Genomic DNA, 19361 nt, shown 5'->3' on the forward strand with positions numbered 1-19361 from the left:
GATTCCGTCCTGGGGGGTATGGGGTGGCGGCAGGAAGGGCATCCGGCCACCCCTTTAAATTAACCTTGCCAAATCCGTTGTAACCACGCGGACCCTAGAACATTGCGGGACACAGGCGCAAGTGAAAGAAAGAAAAGAGATCGAGGTGGATGTTGACCACATGAACGCCTCGTCATGAAACTGAATAGGTGAGTTGGCAACGTTTAACTGCTGTCAGGTGTTGTGACGAGATATTGGGACCTCATGTGCGATTGTTGCGAGGTGGTGCGGGCCCAGACTTCGTAGTGATGGACGATAATGATCGACCTTATAGAGCAACAGATAGTATTTCACGCATGGCATGGCCTGCTCGCTCTCCCGATTTGAATCCCATAGAGCATGTCCGGAGTGCACTAGAAAGGCGGGTTGTATCGCTTCAGCATCCACCAACCACTCTCCAAGACTTGCGAGCAGCTCTCCAGGAAGAATGGGCGTTGTTGCCTCAATATGAGACTGATGATATCATTCACAACATGCCCCGTCGTTTTCAGGCATGTACTGCTGCCAGAGATGATCACACCCCACTCTGAGCACAGTAAACAGTTGTCGGAATGTGTGTGCAAATCCAAGTTGGAAAAAACGAAGAACATTTTTGTCTACCGTCATGCATATTGCTGTTGTTTACGCTGCGTATTTTTTTTTTTACAGTGTTTCTACTTTACTAGCACCCGTTTATGCTGTTTTGTGCCAAAATAAACATAACCTTGCAAATTTCCATTTGCTGCTTTAATTTTGGACACCACTGGTTCAAATGGTTCAAATGGCTCTGAGCACTATGGGACTTAACATCTATGGTCATCAGTCCCCTAGAACTTAGAACTACGTAAACCTAACTAACCTAAGGACATCACACAACACCCAGCCATCACGAGGCAGAGAAAATCCCTGACCCCGCCGGGAATCGAACCCGGGAACCCGGGCGTGGGAAGCGAGAACGCTACCGCACGACCACGAGCTGCGGGCGACACCACTGTATTTTGTCACTAGCAGACCATAGGCAATTTGCTAGATTAATATAAATAAGATTAACGAGCTCTTACTGGGGGTACATATAAGCGTCAGAGCACCCGTCATATTGCATTATAAAATCCGTTGCGTTAAATAAATCACTTGTATGTACCTATGGCTAGTTCCCGCCATCATTAGCCAGAAGGGTAGACGTTAGATCCTAATAACTCGGAAAGGAAGGATTTTCGGTCGTAGGTTTGTGTGAACATTTTTTTCATTTTGGTCTGAGGAACCTGTCCTCAAAGTTTGTAAAAGTGTTTTTGAAACACCTTTCATATCGAAAAGTGAGGTGAGAAGCCATAGGAGGGGGAGCGTTCGTTGCACTCGACAAAAATATTGTGTCTATCGACGTCGAAACTGAGTTTGACTGCGAAGTTATCTGGAGACGAGGTAACGGCATAGGTGAACTCAGGTTAATCATCGGATCTTTATACTGGTCTCCCGCTTCCGCCGTAACAGTTACAGAATCATTTCAAGAAAATATACTTTCAGTATCACGAAATTACATCGATCATACAGAATTTAGTCATTGTAGCTGGTCTTCTGAAGTAGTTTTGAACACGTTTTCCGAAATGTTTCTTGAGCATCTAGTTGGACAACCCACACGCAATGGAATAATTTTAGATCCTGTAGCTACAAATATCTCTGACTTTATCAACAGTGCCGGTATAGAGAAAGAATTAGTGATAATGATGTCATCATAGCGAAGATGGTTACGAAAGTTAATAAATCCATCGAAGAGGCAAGGAGAGTTTTTGTGCTGGAAAATGCAGATAAGCTGTTGTTAGCATCCTGGTTAGACAATGAATAGTTAAAAATGATAGTCATAGGTGAGTTATGGGCAAAGTTTAATCTGACAGCTAATTCGTGCCCTGGAGAAGTACTTCCAGTGTCATACGTTAACGAATGATCTTTCCGAGAATCGGAGAAAACTCTGGTCTTACGTAAAATCACTATAAGCGGGTCCAAGGCTTCTATCGAGTCACTCGTCAACCACTCTGCTGTGGCGATACAAGACGGCAAAAGGAAAGCTGTACGTATGTTCTGGCAGTATTGGAGGTGATCGCGTGAATGTGCTGTAACACTGCATATGCTACTCGTCAATTACGCAAATTTGGCTAATTACTGCTACTAATAAGATGTCACACCAAGGAAGGAAACTAGGTAGCTGAGCCGATTTTCACAAGCTTAAGAGGATGATTCAGTTGGGCGTACATTAAGTGGCGTGACGTTCAGTGGCTACGGCACTCATAAGATTTCCATGCGGCTAAACATTAATATTAATCCTGTCCTTATTTCATCAGTGTAGGCTAGAATACTATGCAGCTTTAGAGAACTATAAAATTTAGAAGATCCGTGTATCTGTACGGTTGTCATTGGTGGGGTAGAATGTAGCTATGTTAAATAAATTAAAATATTCTCTTATTTTTTATGTATTGCTGTGTATTCGTGTCTACGTGGCCTGGGCTTATGCCTTTATCTGTTTTCTGGTAATTTCTATGCACATCATAATCTCGTCTTGTATGTTGCGGTTTTCGGTACAGTGACTTTAGTTAACAATGACGGCCCGAGTTTTAATTATATTTACTGGTTCTTCATGGAACCTGCAATATAATCAGTTTAACAACGGAACAGATAAAGCGAACTGTACCTTGAATCAACACATTCAGTACGGAGGACGGTAATCGTTTGCATGACTATAGTTAAGCTACTATTGACTTCTGTTCCATTAAAGATTTAATCATTCTTCCTGCAGACTCTTATCTCATATTTCAGGTCATTCAATGGGGTACAACGCACTCTACATTTAGTAAAGAAAGAGAGTGGGGATCTAGTCATATCTGTCTCAGAAATGTGGTTCTTTATAACTATCTACATTTATTAAAACTGTTTTCAGTATGAGGTTATACAATATATATACATGATTCTTGGTACGGTGATTACGTTTCACTTAATGACACCAGTTAAGAATTTTACCGTATTTGGTCTCCTATATACAAAAGAAACTTCAGCCACGCTATAGGACAGGGTCAAGATTAATTTCATTGTCGTTCAACGTAGCAGAATGTGACGTAATACTGACAAATTAACTCGTAAAAACTACTGGGAAATGGGGGGGGGGGGGGCGGGGGGTTCGGGTCGTTGGTAGTCCGACTAATTCCACTGTCGGAAAGCGAAGCAAAACCAATATTGCTGAGGGGCTTTGTATAACTGCATATTGACGAATACACAAATTATTATACACTATAGGGATAGCCACCGTAGGTGATATCGTTTTAGCAAAACAAGCTGTGGCGGGCTGGAACAAATAAACTGATGAGCTATTATTCCACACCAAGGGATTGAAACAAACGGTTTAGACGGGCAGGGAAGTAGCGTACACACAATGGCGGGAATACATGGAATCCGTTAACATTCTAAAAGGCAACTCACCGAAAATTTCCAAATTATTATGTAAGACATGGCTGAGGGCCATCAAAATAATTTTATCATACTGCAAGAAATTAAACTACATCTGAATCACACTCGCTTTAGGTACCACACCACGCCAACTGTTGCTACACACATGGCCGGGGCTCACAAAGAAAAAAGTTAAACTCGAACGAAAATTCTAGCAAAAAGGGTGTCACATTTCTTAGAATGACTTTTAGAAAACATTAAGACACTTTAACACACTCTGATATCTTACGTGAACTCAGAACAGGTTCCACGCACCCAAGAAGCGAGCACTGTAGTTCCAATACAAGCCATGAAGAAACTGCCCAAAATTTATAAAATAATTGAATGAAAATACTCTGGCCCGGCTTCTAATTTCTTCAGAAAACATTTAAAATCATTACTCACCCGCAAAACGTTGAATTTCCAGTTGTTAATCTGCACTCACAGAATTGGCGCGAAGATGTGCTCACGACCACGTTACAAATAAACTTATGTAAAATTCGGCTTTATCCCACTAAAGTTTGCTAATTATGCAACAGCTCGACACGTTCTCTCAGATGAACATATTTTACCCGCAATTATTCAACAGAGTGCAGAGCTGATGGCCAACACTCATACTTAACGGTCACGACCACAATTTACCAGTTACTTTATACCATAAAAATTATGTTAGTTAAATCGTTTGCTAACACTTCCCGGACTACATTGATTCTAAACAACAAATTGTGAGCGCTATCTACGATGATATAACTAATTTATACACATTGTTCTGATCATACCGGGAAGAGCACCACAACAGCGTCCGCGACTCAAGCCAGTACGTTTAACACTGCCCAAGCAAGGCAGACTTCCGCAGACAACGTCTCCTTGTTCGAACTGCTCGGTGTGGAACAACTATTGTTTGGGGTAGCCACCTAACATCTCTACTCTCCCTCTGCGATCTTTTGCGAAGTCTACAGGCGTTCTCTTTGCTTAGCTTTCCCACAGGTTATACTTCGACAAAGTCTACTACACACTAACCATCTTTGGCTAGCTCTCCACTTTTCAACACTATTGGGCATTAAAACTGATACACCAAGAAGAAATACAGATGATAAACGGGTATTCATTGGACAAATATATTATACTAGAACTGACATGTGATTACATTTTCACGCAATTTGGGTGCATAGATCCTGAGAAATCAGTACCCAGAACAACCACCTCTGGCCGTAATAACGGCCTTGATACGCCAGGGCATTGAGTCAAACAGAGCTCGGATGGCGTGTACAGGTGCAACTGCCCATGCAGCTTCAACACGATACCACAGTTCATCAAGAGTAGTGACTGGCGTATTGTGACGAGCCAGTTGTTCGGCCACCATTCACCAGACGCTTTCAATTGGTGAGAGATCTGGAGAATGTGCTGGCCAGGGCAGCAGTCGAACATTTTCTGTATCCAGAAAGGCCCGTAAGGACCTGCAACATGCGGTCGTGCATTATCCTGCTGAAATGTAGGGTTTCACAGGGATCGAATGAAGGGTAGAGCCAGGGGTCGTAACACATCTGAAATGTAACGTCCACTGTTCAAAGTGCCGTCAATGCGAACAAGAGGTCATCGACACGAGTAACCAATGGCACCCCATAACATCACGTCGAGTGATACGCCAGTATGGCGATGACGAATACACGCTTCCAATGTGCGTTCACCGCGATGTCGCCAAACACGGATGCGACCATCATGATGCTGTAAACAGAACCTGGATTCATCTGAAAAAATGACGTTTTGCCATTCGTGCACCCAGGTTCGTCGTTGAGTACACCATCGCAGGCGCTCCTCTCTGTGATGCAGCGTCAAGGGTAACCGCAGTCATAGTCTCCGAGCTGATAGTCCATGCTGCTGCAAACGTCGTCGAATTGTTCGTGCAGATGGTTGTTGTCTTGCAAACGTCCCCATCTGTTGACTCAGGGATCGAGACGTGGCTGCACGATCCGTTACAGCCATGCGGATAAAATGCCTGTCATCTCGACTGCTAGTGATAGGAGGCCGCTCGTATCCAGCACGGCGTTCCGTATTACCCTCCTGAACCCACTGACTCCATATTCTGCTAACAGTCATTGGATCTCTACCAACGCGAGCAGCAATGTCGCGATACGATAAACCGCAATCGCGATAGGCTACAATCCGACCTTTATCAAAGTCGGAAACTTGATGGTACTCGTTTCTCCTCCTTACACGAGGCATCACAACAACGTTTCACCGGGCAACGCCGGTCAACTGCTGTTTGTGTATGAGAAATCGGTTGGAAACTTTCCTCATGTCAGCACGTTGTAGGTGTCGCCATCGGCGCCAACCTTGTGTGAATGCTCTGAGAAGCTAATCATTTGCATATCACAGCATCTTCTTCCCGTCGGTTAAATTTCGCGTCTGTAGAACGTCATCTTCGTGGTGTAGCAATTTTAATGACCAGTAGTGTATATTCCATCACATTCAAACTTCATGCAATCACTCACTCATGGAAGGGTGCAGACAGCAAATGAGAAGTGTGACACATTAAAATAAAACACAGATGGTTCCATGCTCTTATTTAAAGGCCATATTCCATGAATAATAAAATAGAAAAATTCCGTAATGCCACAGGTACTACTATAATCAGTCTAGTGACACTCTTATATCACTGGCATCCAAACGGCTTAAATTGAGCTTAGTAAGAGTAACGCTTCATAAATATGTATAATTTAGTGATATGAACAGTTTATTTTACAGTGAACACACTGCCAGACTTTAAATTTGCTACACCTTGAAGACGGCGTTCAACAAATGTCTATTTAACATGAGGTGTACTAAATACTTAGATATGCAAATTGTTAGCTTTTTCTGTTCAACCACGCAAAGTGGGTTGAGTTATGCTCTCTACGTTATACACTGAAGCGCCAAAGAAACTGGTATATGCATGCGTATTCAAATAAGAGATATGTAAACATGCAGAATACTGCGCTGCGGTCGGCAACGCCTACATAAGACAAGTGTCTGCCGCAGTTGTTAGATCAGTTATTACTGCTAAAATGGCAGTTTATCAAGATATAAGTGAGTTTGAACGTGGTATTACAGTCGGCGCACGAGGATGGGACAGCGATGAAGTAGGGATTTTCCCGTACAACCATTTCACGAGTGTACCGTGAATATCAGGAATCGGGTAAAACATCAAATCTCCGACATCGCTGCGGCCAGAACAAGGTCCTGCAAAAATGGGACCAACGACGACTGAAGAGAATCGTTCAGTGTGACAGAAGTGCAACCCTTTCACAAAATGCTGCAGTTTTCAGTGCTGGGCCATTACAAGTTCAAATATTCAAACGGCTCTGAGCACTATGGGACTTAACGTCTGAGGTCATCAGTCCCCTAGAACTTAGAACTACTTAAACCTAACTAATCTATGGACATCACACACATTCATGCCCGAGGCAGGATTCGAACCAGCGGCCGTAGCGGTCGCGCGGTTCCAGACTGAAGCGCCTAGAACAGCTCGGCCACACCGGCCGGCTCCATCACAGGTGTCAGCGTGTGAACCAGTCAACGAAACGTCATCGATATGGGCTTTGGGGCCGAAGGCCCAGTCGTGTACCCTTGATCACTGCACGACACGAAGCTTTATGCTTCTCCTGGAACCGTCAACACCGACATTGGACTGTTGATGACTGGAAACACGTTGCCTCGTCGGACGAATCTCGTTTCAAATTGTATCGAGGGGATAGATGTGTACGGGTATGGAGACAACTTCATGAATCCATGGACCCTACTTGTTAGCAGGAGACTGTTCAAGATGGCGGAGGCTCTGTAATGGCGTGGGGCGTGTGCAGTTGGAGTGATATGTGGCCCCTGATACATCTAGATACGACTTTGAAAGGTGACACGTACGTAAGCATCATGTCTGATCACCTGCATCCATTCATGTCCATTGTACATTCCGATGGAGTTGGGCAATTCCTGCAGGACAATGCGATACCCCACACTTCCAGAATTGCTACAGAGTGTCTCCAGAAACACTCTTCTGAGTTTAAACACTTCCGCTGGCCACCAAACTCCCCAGACATGAATTATCGAGCATATCTGGGATGCTTTGCAACGTGCTGTTCAGAAGAGCTCTCCACCCCTCTTACTCTTACGGATTTATGGACAGCCCTGCAGGATTCATGGTGTCAATTCCCTCCAGCACTACTTCTGACATTAGTTGAGTCCATGCCACGTCGCGTTGCGGCGCTTCTGCATGCTCGCGGGGGCCCTACGCTATACGAGTAGTAGGCAGGTGTACCAGTTTCGTTGGCTCTTTGTTGTGTATACAACGACAGATGACTCAGCGGCTTTCTCATTCTGAAATTGTGAGAATATCGTGTTATGCGTCTTGTAAGGAGGAGAAACGTGTACCAATGGCAGTGGCCTATTGAGACTGTGGTGCACTGTTCCGCGAAATTACTGCACGCTTTGATCGTCGTCCCACGACTATCATATCTGTATGTAAGCATCGGGATGAAGCTCAAAGACATGCAAGATCTGAGCGGCCCCACGCGAATAGCGCTTGAGAGGACAGACGTTCTCTGTATTATGCAGGATCGTACAGCCACATCACATACCTTAGTCGTGAAATGGGCTTGTTTGCAGCAAAACAGGAATAGTGCGACGACGTCTGCAGCAGCGTTGCGGCTTCCTTCGACGCGAATGCCCAGATCATAGCAATTTATAAAAAGCCTAGAAAATCGGATGCACATGATTACCGGCCAATTTCACTGACATCGATTTGTTGTAAATCATGGAACATATTTTGTGTTCAGACATAATGACCTTTCTAGACTCTGAGAAGCTCATTTGCAGAAACCAGCACGGTTTTAGGAAAGAGCGGTTATGCATGAATGCATGAATTACAACAGGCTCTAGATACCGGCTCCCAGGTTGATACCATATTCCTCGACTTTCGAAAGGCGTTCGACTCAGTTCCGAACTGTCACTTGCTTCAAAAAGTGCGCGCTTACGGTCTATCCGATGACGTATACGGTTGGATAGAAAGTTTTATAACAGACAGAGAGCTGTATGTCGTCCTGAATGGGGAGACTTCAACAGAAAAAATCGTAACATCAGGTGTGCCCCAGGGCAGTGTAATAGGTCTGCTGCTTTTTACGATTTACATAAACGATCTGGTTGATGGTATTGACAGCGGCATTAGACCGTTTGCCGATGATGCTGGAGTCTACAGGAAAGTAGTATCACACGAAAGACATGAACAAATCAATGAGGATTTGCAGAAAATAAGTGCGTGGTGTAATGTCTGTCAGTTGTCTCTCAATATTAGTAAGTGTAATCTACTGCGTATAACAAAGTGAAAATCCCCATTAATGTACGAGTACAAAATAAATGCCCAGTCTTTGGAAGCGGTAACATCCGTCAAGTATCTGGGTGTGACTATTCGAAATGATCTCAAATGGAACTATCAGATTACTCAAGTAACGGGTAAGGCGAACTGTAGATTGCGTTTTATTGGTAGAATACTGAAGCGATGCAGTCCTTCAGCAAAGGAAATTGCTTACAATACTTTAGTTCGTCCAGTCTTACCGTACTGTTCGTCTGTATGGGACCCTTACCAGTTGGGTCTGATTCAAGAGGTTGAGAGGGTCCAAAGAAGAGCGGCAAGATTGGTGACTGGTACATTTAGCCATCGCGAGAGCGTTACATATCTCATAGAAAGTTTGAAGTGGGAGGAGGAGATTAGTGTTTAACGTCCCGTCGACAACGAGGTCATTAGAGACGGAGCGCAAGCTCGGGTGAGGGAAGGATGGGGAAGGAAATCGGCCGTGCCCTTTCAAAGGAACCATCCCGGCATTTGCCTGAAGCGATTTAGGGAAATCACGGAAAACCTAAATCAGGATGGCCGGAGACGGGATTGAACCGTCGTCGTTCCGAATGCGAGTCCAGTGTGCTAACCACTGCGCCACCTCGCTCGGTGCGTTTGAAGTGGGACACACTTGCTGCCGGCCGGTGTGGCCGAGCGGTTCTAGGCGCTTCAGTCAGGAACCGCGCGACCGCTACGGTCGCAGGTTCGAATCCTGCCTCGGGCATGGATGTGTGTGATGTCCTTAGGTTAGTTAGGTTTAAGTAGATCTAAGCTCTAGGGGATTGATGATCTGAGATGTTGAGTCCCATAGTGCTCAGAGCCATTTGAACCAGTCACAGACTTTCAGATAGACGACGCGCTAAACGAAGGGGCTGCTGACTAAATTCCAAAATGCGATCTTCTTTCAAATGATCACAATTCAACGATAAGGGAAATTAGAGCTCGTAGGGTGGGGGGGGAATATGAGTTTGGCGCGAATAGTGCCCTCCGCCACAGACCGCTTGGTGGCTAGCGGAGTATATATGTAGATGTAGATGTAGACAAGAGAGGGAGACGGGCCAACAGTAGCGCGCCCAGCGGCACACTGGACGCAGTATGGCACCACGTCGTCATTGTAAACGAGTCCCGTTTCCATGTACATCACAGCATCACGATGGACGTATCCACATCTAGTGGCTCAGAGAATTACGATAGTTGCCAGACTGTATTCGTGATCGTCACAAGTGCCCAACGTGTGTTGTGATGGCACGTAACTTATTAACACAAGAGGTGTGTTGTAACGTGAGTGGGGTGTTGTCAGACATGCTACTGGGCATCGGCGTGGCTGTCTAGTGCAGGGAAGGCAAGACGCGCGATATAAGCGCAGTTGAATACTACAAAATTCTGGGCACCCAGCGCGTGGGGCATTCCATCTCCACGGTCGTACAGGTACTGAGCTTTTCACCTACCACTGTCTCAAGGATGTAACCTGTGTACCTCAGGGAAAACACTGTTGCCAGAATCAACTCCGGTGGGCAACAACGAATGGACGACTTGGGTTGTCGTCCAGTACCATGGATTGTAACAGGAGATATACGCATCACAATGCAACAAGATATTCGCCATTTCAGTGCTCTACAACAAAAATAACAAAGTCACCCAGTAAATAACCAAGTCATCTGAAACCATCTCCTCACTGTGGGACACACATGCCCCACCACTCCGACCACCCCACTGCAAGGTTTACCTTCGCTCGCTGCTCGTCACATCGCACAGATATTGACATGGACACTAGAAAACCGTTGCCACCCACCTGAAGCATGGCAATGATTGGCTGAACGGGCTGTGTCGCAGAACGTTTTGGTACTCGCCCATGGCATGGAACGAGTACGTCGAAAATCACATGAGATGGTCCATCCCGCACACCAACAGGACATTGTTGAGGTAGGTGGTATACATGTTCTCATGTTGGAATTGTCAGATCATCATGTACATTAGGTTGTTTGTGTACATCGACTGGCTGCTGACCTGTACCTACAGTGAGACAATCCATTACCCAGCAGCTCCCTTCGCCTCTAGATGAAGACAAGTAAACTTGTCGAAAGGATGTTTCGTGACGGCTCTATTATTCTATTAATAATCCGGGAACACACACACACACACACACACACACACACACACACACACAAACACTCACTCAAGCACACACCACACACACATGTATGATCCTTATTATAATTATTGTTTCGTATCATTTTGGGTGAACACAAGGAGTAATTTCACATTTAAAACGCTTATCTATGGGCCAGAAATGTGGGATTGTTTATTTCTGACGGTGTGGTGAATGGGAAAGCGTCATCGTTTAGTGAATGTAGGAGAATGCTGGATGGCTTGTACAGAATTTCTGTTTGGTGTGATGAATGAAAGCGTGCATGGTATGGTATAGAAATTGCGTGGAGCACAATAGCTCAAAGCTGAAGTGATGTGGACGAGGTAGGAACTACGTACTGAACGTGTAAACACTGGATCCATAAGAACTTTGACTTGTTAAACGAGCGGTTTGTTTTCTACATCTGCATCTACATCCATACTCCGCAAGCCACCTGACGGTGTGTGGCGGAGGGTACCTTAAGTACCTCTATCGGGTCTTCCTTCTATTCCAGTCTCGTATTGTTCGTGGAAAGAAGGATTGTCGGTATGCCTCTGTGTGGGCTCTAATCTCTCTGATTTCTCATGGTCTCTTCGCGAGATATACGTAGGAGGGAGCAATATACTGCTTGACTCCTCGGTGAAGGTATGTTCTCGAAACTTCAACAAAATGGTTCAAATGGCTCTGAGCACTATGGGACTCAACTGCTGAGGTCATTAGTCCCCTAGAACTTAGAACTAGTTAAACCTAACTAACCTAAGGACATCACAAACGTCCATGCCCGAGGCAGGATTCGAACCTGCGACCGTAGCGGTCTTGCGGTTCCAGACTGCAGCGCCTTTAACCGCACGGCCACTTCACTTCAACAAAAGACCGTACCGAGCTACTGAGCGTTACTCCTGCAGAGTCTTCCACTGGAGTTTATCTATCATCTCCGTAACGCTTTCGCGATTACTAAATGATCCTGTAATGAAGTGTGCTGCTCTCCGTTGGATCTTCTCTATCTCTTCTATCAACCCTATCTGGTACGGATCCCACACCGGTGAGCAGTATTCAAGCAGTGGGTGAACAAGTGTGCTGTAACCTACTTCCTTTGTTTTCGGATTGCATTTCCTTAGGATTCTTACAATGAATCTCAGTCTGGCATCTGCTTTACCGACGATCAACTTTATATGACCATTACATTTTAAATCCCTCCTAATGCGTACTCCCAGATAATTTATGGAATTAACTGCTTCCAGCTGCTGACCTGCTATATTGTAGCTAAATGATAAGGGATCTTTCTTTCTATATATTCGCAGAACATTACATTTGAAACTGTATATCGTACCGTGACTCTAACCCCGGACTTTGCGAGTGAAAAATTTTAACAACTGATCTATCCCTGCACGACGTACGGGCTGCCCTTACAACTTCACTTATGCCTGTAACATCGTGGTAGGGCCGCTCTTGTTGTATATTTACATAAACGACCGGACGGATGGACTGAGCACCAATCTGCCGTGTTTCCATACAAAGTTTCGAAAGAATCGGCTGTAAATGATGACTCTAGGAATATACTATTACACCGTACATATCGCTCCGATTGGAATCGTGAAGACTAAATTAGATTAATTACAGTACGCACAGAGGCATTTAAACAGTCATTCCTTACGCGCTCTATACGTAAATGGAACGGGAAAAACCATAGGAACTGATGCAATGGAACGCACACTCTGCCATGCACTGCACAGTGGTTTGCAGAGTATGGATATACACTGTAGCGCCAAAGAAACTGGTATAGGGATGCGGATTCAAATACAGAGAGATGTAAACAGGCAGAATATGGCGCTGCGGTCGACAACGCCTATACAGGGTGTTACAAAAAGGTACGGCCAAACTTTCAGAAAACATTCCTCACACACAAATAAAGAAAAGATGTTATGTTGACATGTGTCCGGAAACGCTTAATTTCCGTGTTAGAGCTCATTTTAGTTTCGTCAGTATGTACTGTACTTCCTCGATTCACCGCCAGTTGGCCCAATTCAAGGAAGGTAATGTTGACTTCGGTGCTTGTGTTGACATGCGACTCATTGCTCTACAGTACTAGCATCAAGCACATCAGTACGTAACATCAACAGGTTAGTGTTCATCACGAACGTGGTTTTGCAGTCAGTGCAATGTTTACAAATGCGGAGTTGGCAGATGCCCATTTGATGTATGGATTAGCACGGGGCAATAGCCGTGGCGCGGTACGTTTGTATCGAGACAGATTTCCAGAACGAAGGTGTCCCGACAGGAAGACGTTCGGAGCAATTGATCGGCGTCTTAGGGAGCACGGAACATTCCAGCCTATGACTCGCGACTGGGGAAGACCTAGAACGACGAGGACACCTGCAATGGACGAGGCAATTCTTCGTGCAGTTGACGATAACCGTAATGTCAGCGTCAGAGAAGTTGCTGCTGTACAAGGTAACGTTGACCACGTCACTGTATGGAGAGTGCTACGGGAGAACCAGTTGTTTCCGTACCATGTACAGCGTGTGCAGGCACTAACAGCAGCTGATTGCCCTCCACGGGTACACTTCTGCGAATGATTCATCCAACAATGTGTCAATCCCCATTTCAGTGCAAATGTTCTCTTTACGGATGAGGCTTCATTCCAACGTGGTCAAGTTGTAAATTTTCACAATCAATATGTGTGGGCTGACGAGAATCCGCACGCAGTTGTGCAATCACGTCATCAACACAGATTTTCTGTGAACGTTTGGCAGGCATTATTGGTGATGTCTTGATTGGGCCCCATGCTCTTCCACCTACGCTCAATGGAGCACGTTATCATGATTTCATACGGGATACTCTACCTGTGCTGCTAGAACATGTACGACACACATGTGGTTCATGCACGATGGAGCTCCTGCACATTTCAGTCGAAGTATTCGTACGCTTCTCAACAACAGATTCGGTGACCGATGGATTGGTAGAGGCGGACCAATTCCATGGCCTCCACGCTCTCCTGACCTCAACCCTCTTGACTTTCATTTATGGGGGCATTTGAAAGCTCTTGTCTACGCAGCCTCGGTACCAAATGTAGAGACTCTTCGTGCTCGTATTGTCGGCGGCTGTGATACAATACGCCATTCTCCAGGGCTGCATCAGCGCATCAGTGATTCCATGCGTCGGAGGGTGGATGCATGTATCCTCGCTAACGGAGGACATTTTAAACATTTCCTGTAACAAAGTGTTTGAAGTCACGCTGGTACGTTCTGTTGCTGTGTTTTTCCATTCCATGATTAATGTGATTTGAAGAGAAGTAATAAAATGAGCTCTAACATGGAAAGTAAGCGTTTCCGGACACATGTCCACATAACATATTTTCTTTATTTGTGTGTGAGGAATGTTTCCTGAAAGTTTGACCGTACCTTTTTGTAACACACTGTATAAGACGAGTGTTTGGCGCAGTTGATAGCTCGGTTACTGATGCTACAATGGCAGTTTATCAAGATGTAAGTGAGTTCGAACTTGGTGTTATAGTCGGCGCACGAACGATGGGTCACAGCATTTACAATGTAGCGATGAAATTGGGATTTTCCCTTAGGACCATTCCACGACTGTACTGTGAATATCAGGAATCCGGTAAAACATCAAATCTCCGACATCGATGCGACCGGAAAAAGATCCTGCAAGAACTGGACCAACGACGACGTGACAGAAGTGCAACCCTTCCGCAAACTGCTGCAGATTTCAATGCTCGGCCAGCCTGCGAACCATTCAACGGAACACCATCGAAATGGGCTTTCGGAGCTGAAGGATTACTCGTCTACCCTTGATGACTGCACGACACAAAGCTTGACGCCTCGCCTGGGCCCGTCAACACCGAAGCTGAACTGTTGATACGTTTCAAGTTGTTTCGAGCGAATGGACGTCTAAGAGTGTAGAGGCAACCTCTTGAATTCATGGAGCCTGCATGTCAGCAGGGGATTGTTCAAACTGGTGGAGGCTCTGTAATGGTGTGGGGCGTGTGCAGTTGGAGTGATATGGGACCAGCCGGCCGCGGTGGCCGTGCAGTTCTAGGCATTTCAGTCCGGAACCGCGTGACTGCTACGGTCGCAGGTTCGAATCCTGCCTCAGGCATGGATGTGTGAGATGTCCTTAGGTTAGTTAGGTTTAAGTAGTTCTAACTTCTAGGGGACTGATGACCTCAGATGTTGAGTGGCATAGTGCTCAGAGCCATTTGAACCATTTGATATGGGACCCCTGATACGTCTAGATACGACTTTGACAGGTGACACATATGTAAGCATCCTGTCTGATCAGCTTGGAAATTGGAAATTCGCGTTAAGATGTTATGGGACCAAACTGCTGAGGTCATCAAATGGTTCAAATGGCTCTGAGCACTATGGGACTTAACAGCTTAGGTCATCAGTCCACTAGAACTTAGAACTACTTAAACCTAACTAACCTAAGGACGTCACATACAGCCCGAGGCAGGATTCGAACCTGCGACCGTAGCGGTCGCGCGATACCAGACTGTAGCGCCTTGAACCTCTCGGCTACCCCGGCCGGCGCTGAGGTCATCGGTCCCTATGCTTACACACTATTTAATCTAACTTAAACTAACTTACGCTAAGGACAACACACACACCCATGCCCGAGGGAAGACTCGAATCTCCGACGGAGGGAACCGCGCGGACCGTGACAAGGCGCCTCGGACCGCGTAGCTACCCCGCGCGGCACAGATCAGCTGCATCCATTCATGTCCATTGTGCATCCCGACGGACTTGGGCAATTCCAGCAGGTCAATGCGACACCCCAAACGTCCAGTATTGCTACAGAGTGACTCCAGGAACCCTCTTCTGATGTTAAACACTTACGCTGGTCACCAAACTCACCAGATATGAAGATTATTGAGCATTCCTGGGATGCCTTGCAACGTGCTGTTCAGAAGAGATCTCCGTCCCCTCGTACTCTTACGGATTTATGGACAGCCCTGCAGGATTCATGGTGTCAGTTCCCTCCAGCACTACTTCAGACATTAGTCGAGCCCATGCTACGTCGCGTCGCGGCACTTCTGCGTGCTCCCTGGGCCCCTGCACGATGTTAGGCAGGTGTACCAGTTTCTCTAACTCTTCAGTGTAGATGTAGAGTGTGAAAGCGCTCCACTCGTAAATATACGCTGTTGCTACCTTCCCTCCCCGTTTTTCTCAGACGTAAACACGATAGTGCTCCCACCATGGCCAGGTCTTCAGTTTACTTTTCCGATTAATATCGTCGTTGATGCTGCAGGCAGTTTTGTGTTATTAGATACAAAGACATATCTCATACGCATTGCTGATTCGAGATCTGGAAGCTCTGAAATGGTAATTTCCGATCACTGGTTCCTCGTCTCAAAATACCCTTTTTAAAGGTTTGACTGTGAAGGTTTGAGATTTTAAGTCCTAAAAGCACACGCAAATCGCTGTTTACGAGACTTACCTAAAGTCTCAGCTTTGCGGCACAGCGGTAACGTTCTCATTCGTTCCGCAGACGTACTCTTAGGCTAGTTACATTATTTTTAGATTGTGTGCACTTCCCGATGCTTTAGCACTCCTTGTTTTGCATTTGGGCTCCATTTCTGGATTTGTATGTTTCACTGTTTAAAAGTTTTTCATCTATTTTTTACTTATAAATTTTGCGTTACAGACTTTTGTTTTACGCTGAGAATATTCTAAAGGTACGTGTAATATTTCCTCCTTTCTGTTACTGAGCTTCTAAAGATTCTTTGATCGGTCATAGACGGAATGAGGGCCCCACTGCCCCAGCTGAATGACGTACACCAGTAAGCACGTGAAACTGGAATCCTCTGCTACCAGAATATGAACAAAACGTGGCCGTATGAACTCAATTAAGTAAGTTATAGCGTAACCAAAGGCGAAATAATTTTGCGAAATCACTTCTTTGAGACCTGTACTGATACAATTTTTGACGTTTTCACGTCAAAATGAAAAGACAATTTACTTGGATGTTTTTTGTCGTAGCGAGGGACTTAACCCCAATGTCCCTGGCGCAAACCAGCTGCAACCGGCGGATGCTGAAGGAAATTCGCCCTATGGCCGTGATTGCGCCGCCTGCAACCAGATTTGGGTAGAGAAACGTCATAAAGCTGGGCCGCTCACCAAACCGCCCGTTACCAGCAGCAGCCACCGGCCACTGACGCAAACAGGCCACAACTTATGCAAGAAGTCAGGTTATGGCACATTCAGAGGTGTACTGCCATTTCTTCCTCGTCCTATATGCAAATGAACAGAAAATTAAGCGACTAAATGTTACGAACTACGTTCCCCCGTATACTATAAAGTGATGCGCCAGATGGAATATACATAATTAAAAATTATGTACTTTATTTTTTAGTATTGGTTACCGTATCGTCATGTCACTTTCTGAGTAACTGGAAACAGACTATCACGAGAATTCGTCCTGGCACCACCGCTATTTGACCTATATGCAGCGTGTCCCGAGGAAATGGTCAATATTCAAGGATATGAGAGGAACGATTTTTTGTAGCAAAATGGAGTCTAAAATGGAGACATTAAGAGCTATGTGCACTTTTTCAGCATCGATACAGTGAAACAAACCTCTTCTGCTGCAAGCTATTTGCTTTCCACATTTTGTGAGACGGTACTATGCACAAAAGAGGTCCAATAAACATCGGCCCAAAGTGAATGCTTCAATAGGTATAAGCACTTGTTCCTTTTCGCTGCAGTGAAACATATCTCCACTACTGAACATATAGCTCTTAAGGTATACAGGTTAGAGCACATGTTTACTGCCTTTTTTTGTTTTGGTCCATACTATCTCCTGAAAAAAAAAAAAAACGTTCAAATGGCTCTGAGCACTATGGCACTTAACATCTGAGGTCATCAGTCCCCTAGAGCTTAGAACTACTTGAACCTAACTAACCTAAGGACATCACACACATCCATTCCTGAGGCAGGATTCGAACCTCCGACCGTAGCAGTCGCACGGTTCCTGACTGAAGCGCCTAGAACAGCTCGGCCACCGCGTCCGGCATTAAAAGCAAAGAGCTTGCAGTAGAAGAGATGTGTTTCACAGTATCGAAGATGAAGGAGTGCACATAGCTCTTAAGACAGGCATTTTAGAGCCTACTTCTGTTAAAATTTTTCGTTTAAAATGATCGTTGCTGTCATATCTCTGAATATTTACCATTCCTCTAGGTACACCCCGTATGCCAGACAGATATCCAAAGCGGGAAGTTCCGTTATTCTGACGACATTGCCAAAATTATGTCGCAGATTTGGTGAAACTAATCAAACCTTAAACGACGATTTAACAGATTTGAAGGAGTCGTTTAAAAATATTCCAAGTATCAGCTAAAATGGATCCTTCATAACAGATCGGCTAATCATGAACACCAGATGTCATTCAGAAAACTGTCACTGCGGCACAACCATTTTCCTCAACACCTAGCATTTACACTCGATTGTGTACGTTCGTTCACTGAGCTTTGTGGAAGAATTTGCAGAAAGCGTATTCAAAACACGGAAGAGACAGCTTACAAAAGTCTCATGCGACTGATGGTTGAGTGTTGCAAGTCAGTCTGGCTTACTTACCCGACAGAACTGATAGATGAAATAGAAAAGTTCAAATGACCAGGTGCGCGTTTCGTCGTAGTTTCGTTTAGTAAGAGCGAAAGCCCCACAGAGGTCCTCATACAACCTTAGCGCTAGACGCTACAAGAGATTCGTTATGCGTAGTATTTTACTAGAAGAATCGACCAATGTATACACTACTGGCCATTAAAATTGCTACACCAAGAAGAAATGCAGATGGTAAACGGGTGTTCATTGGACAAATATATTACACTAGAACTGACATGTGATTACATTTTCACGCAATTTGGGTGCATAGATCCTGAGAAATCAGTACCCAGAACAACCACCTTTGGCCGTAATAACGGCCTTGATACGCCTGGGCATTGAGTCAAACAGAGCTTGGATGGCGTGTACAGGTACAACTGCCCATGCAGCTTCAACACGATACCACAGTTCATCAAGAGTAGTGACTGGCGTATTGTGACGAGCCAGTTGCTCGGCCACCATTGACCAGACGTTTTCAGTTGTTGAGAGATCTGGAGAATGTGCTGCCAGGGGAGCAGTGGAACATTTTCTGCATCTAGAAAGGCCCGTACAGGACCTGCAACATGCGGTCGTGCATTATCCTGCTGAAATGTAGGGTTTCGCAGGGCTCAAATAAAGGGTAGAGCCATGGGCCATAACACATCTGAAATGCAACGTCCACTGTTGAAAGTGCCGTCAATGCGAACAAGAGGTGACCGAGACGTGTAACCAATGGCACCCCATACCATGACGCCGGGTGATATGCCAGTATGGCGATGACGAATGCACG

Source organism: Schistocerca nitens, chromosome 3, assembly GCF_023898315.1.
Source record: "Schistocerca nitens isolate TAMUIC-IGC-003100 chromosome 3, iqSchNite1.1, whole genome shotgun sequence".
In the NCBI taxonomy this organism is placed as follows: Eukaryota; Metazoa; Arthropoda; class Insecta; order Orthoptera; family Acrididae; genus Schistocerca; species Schistocerca nitens.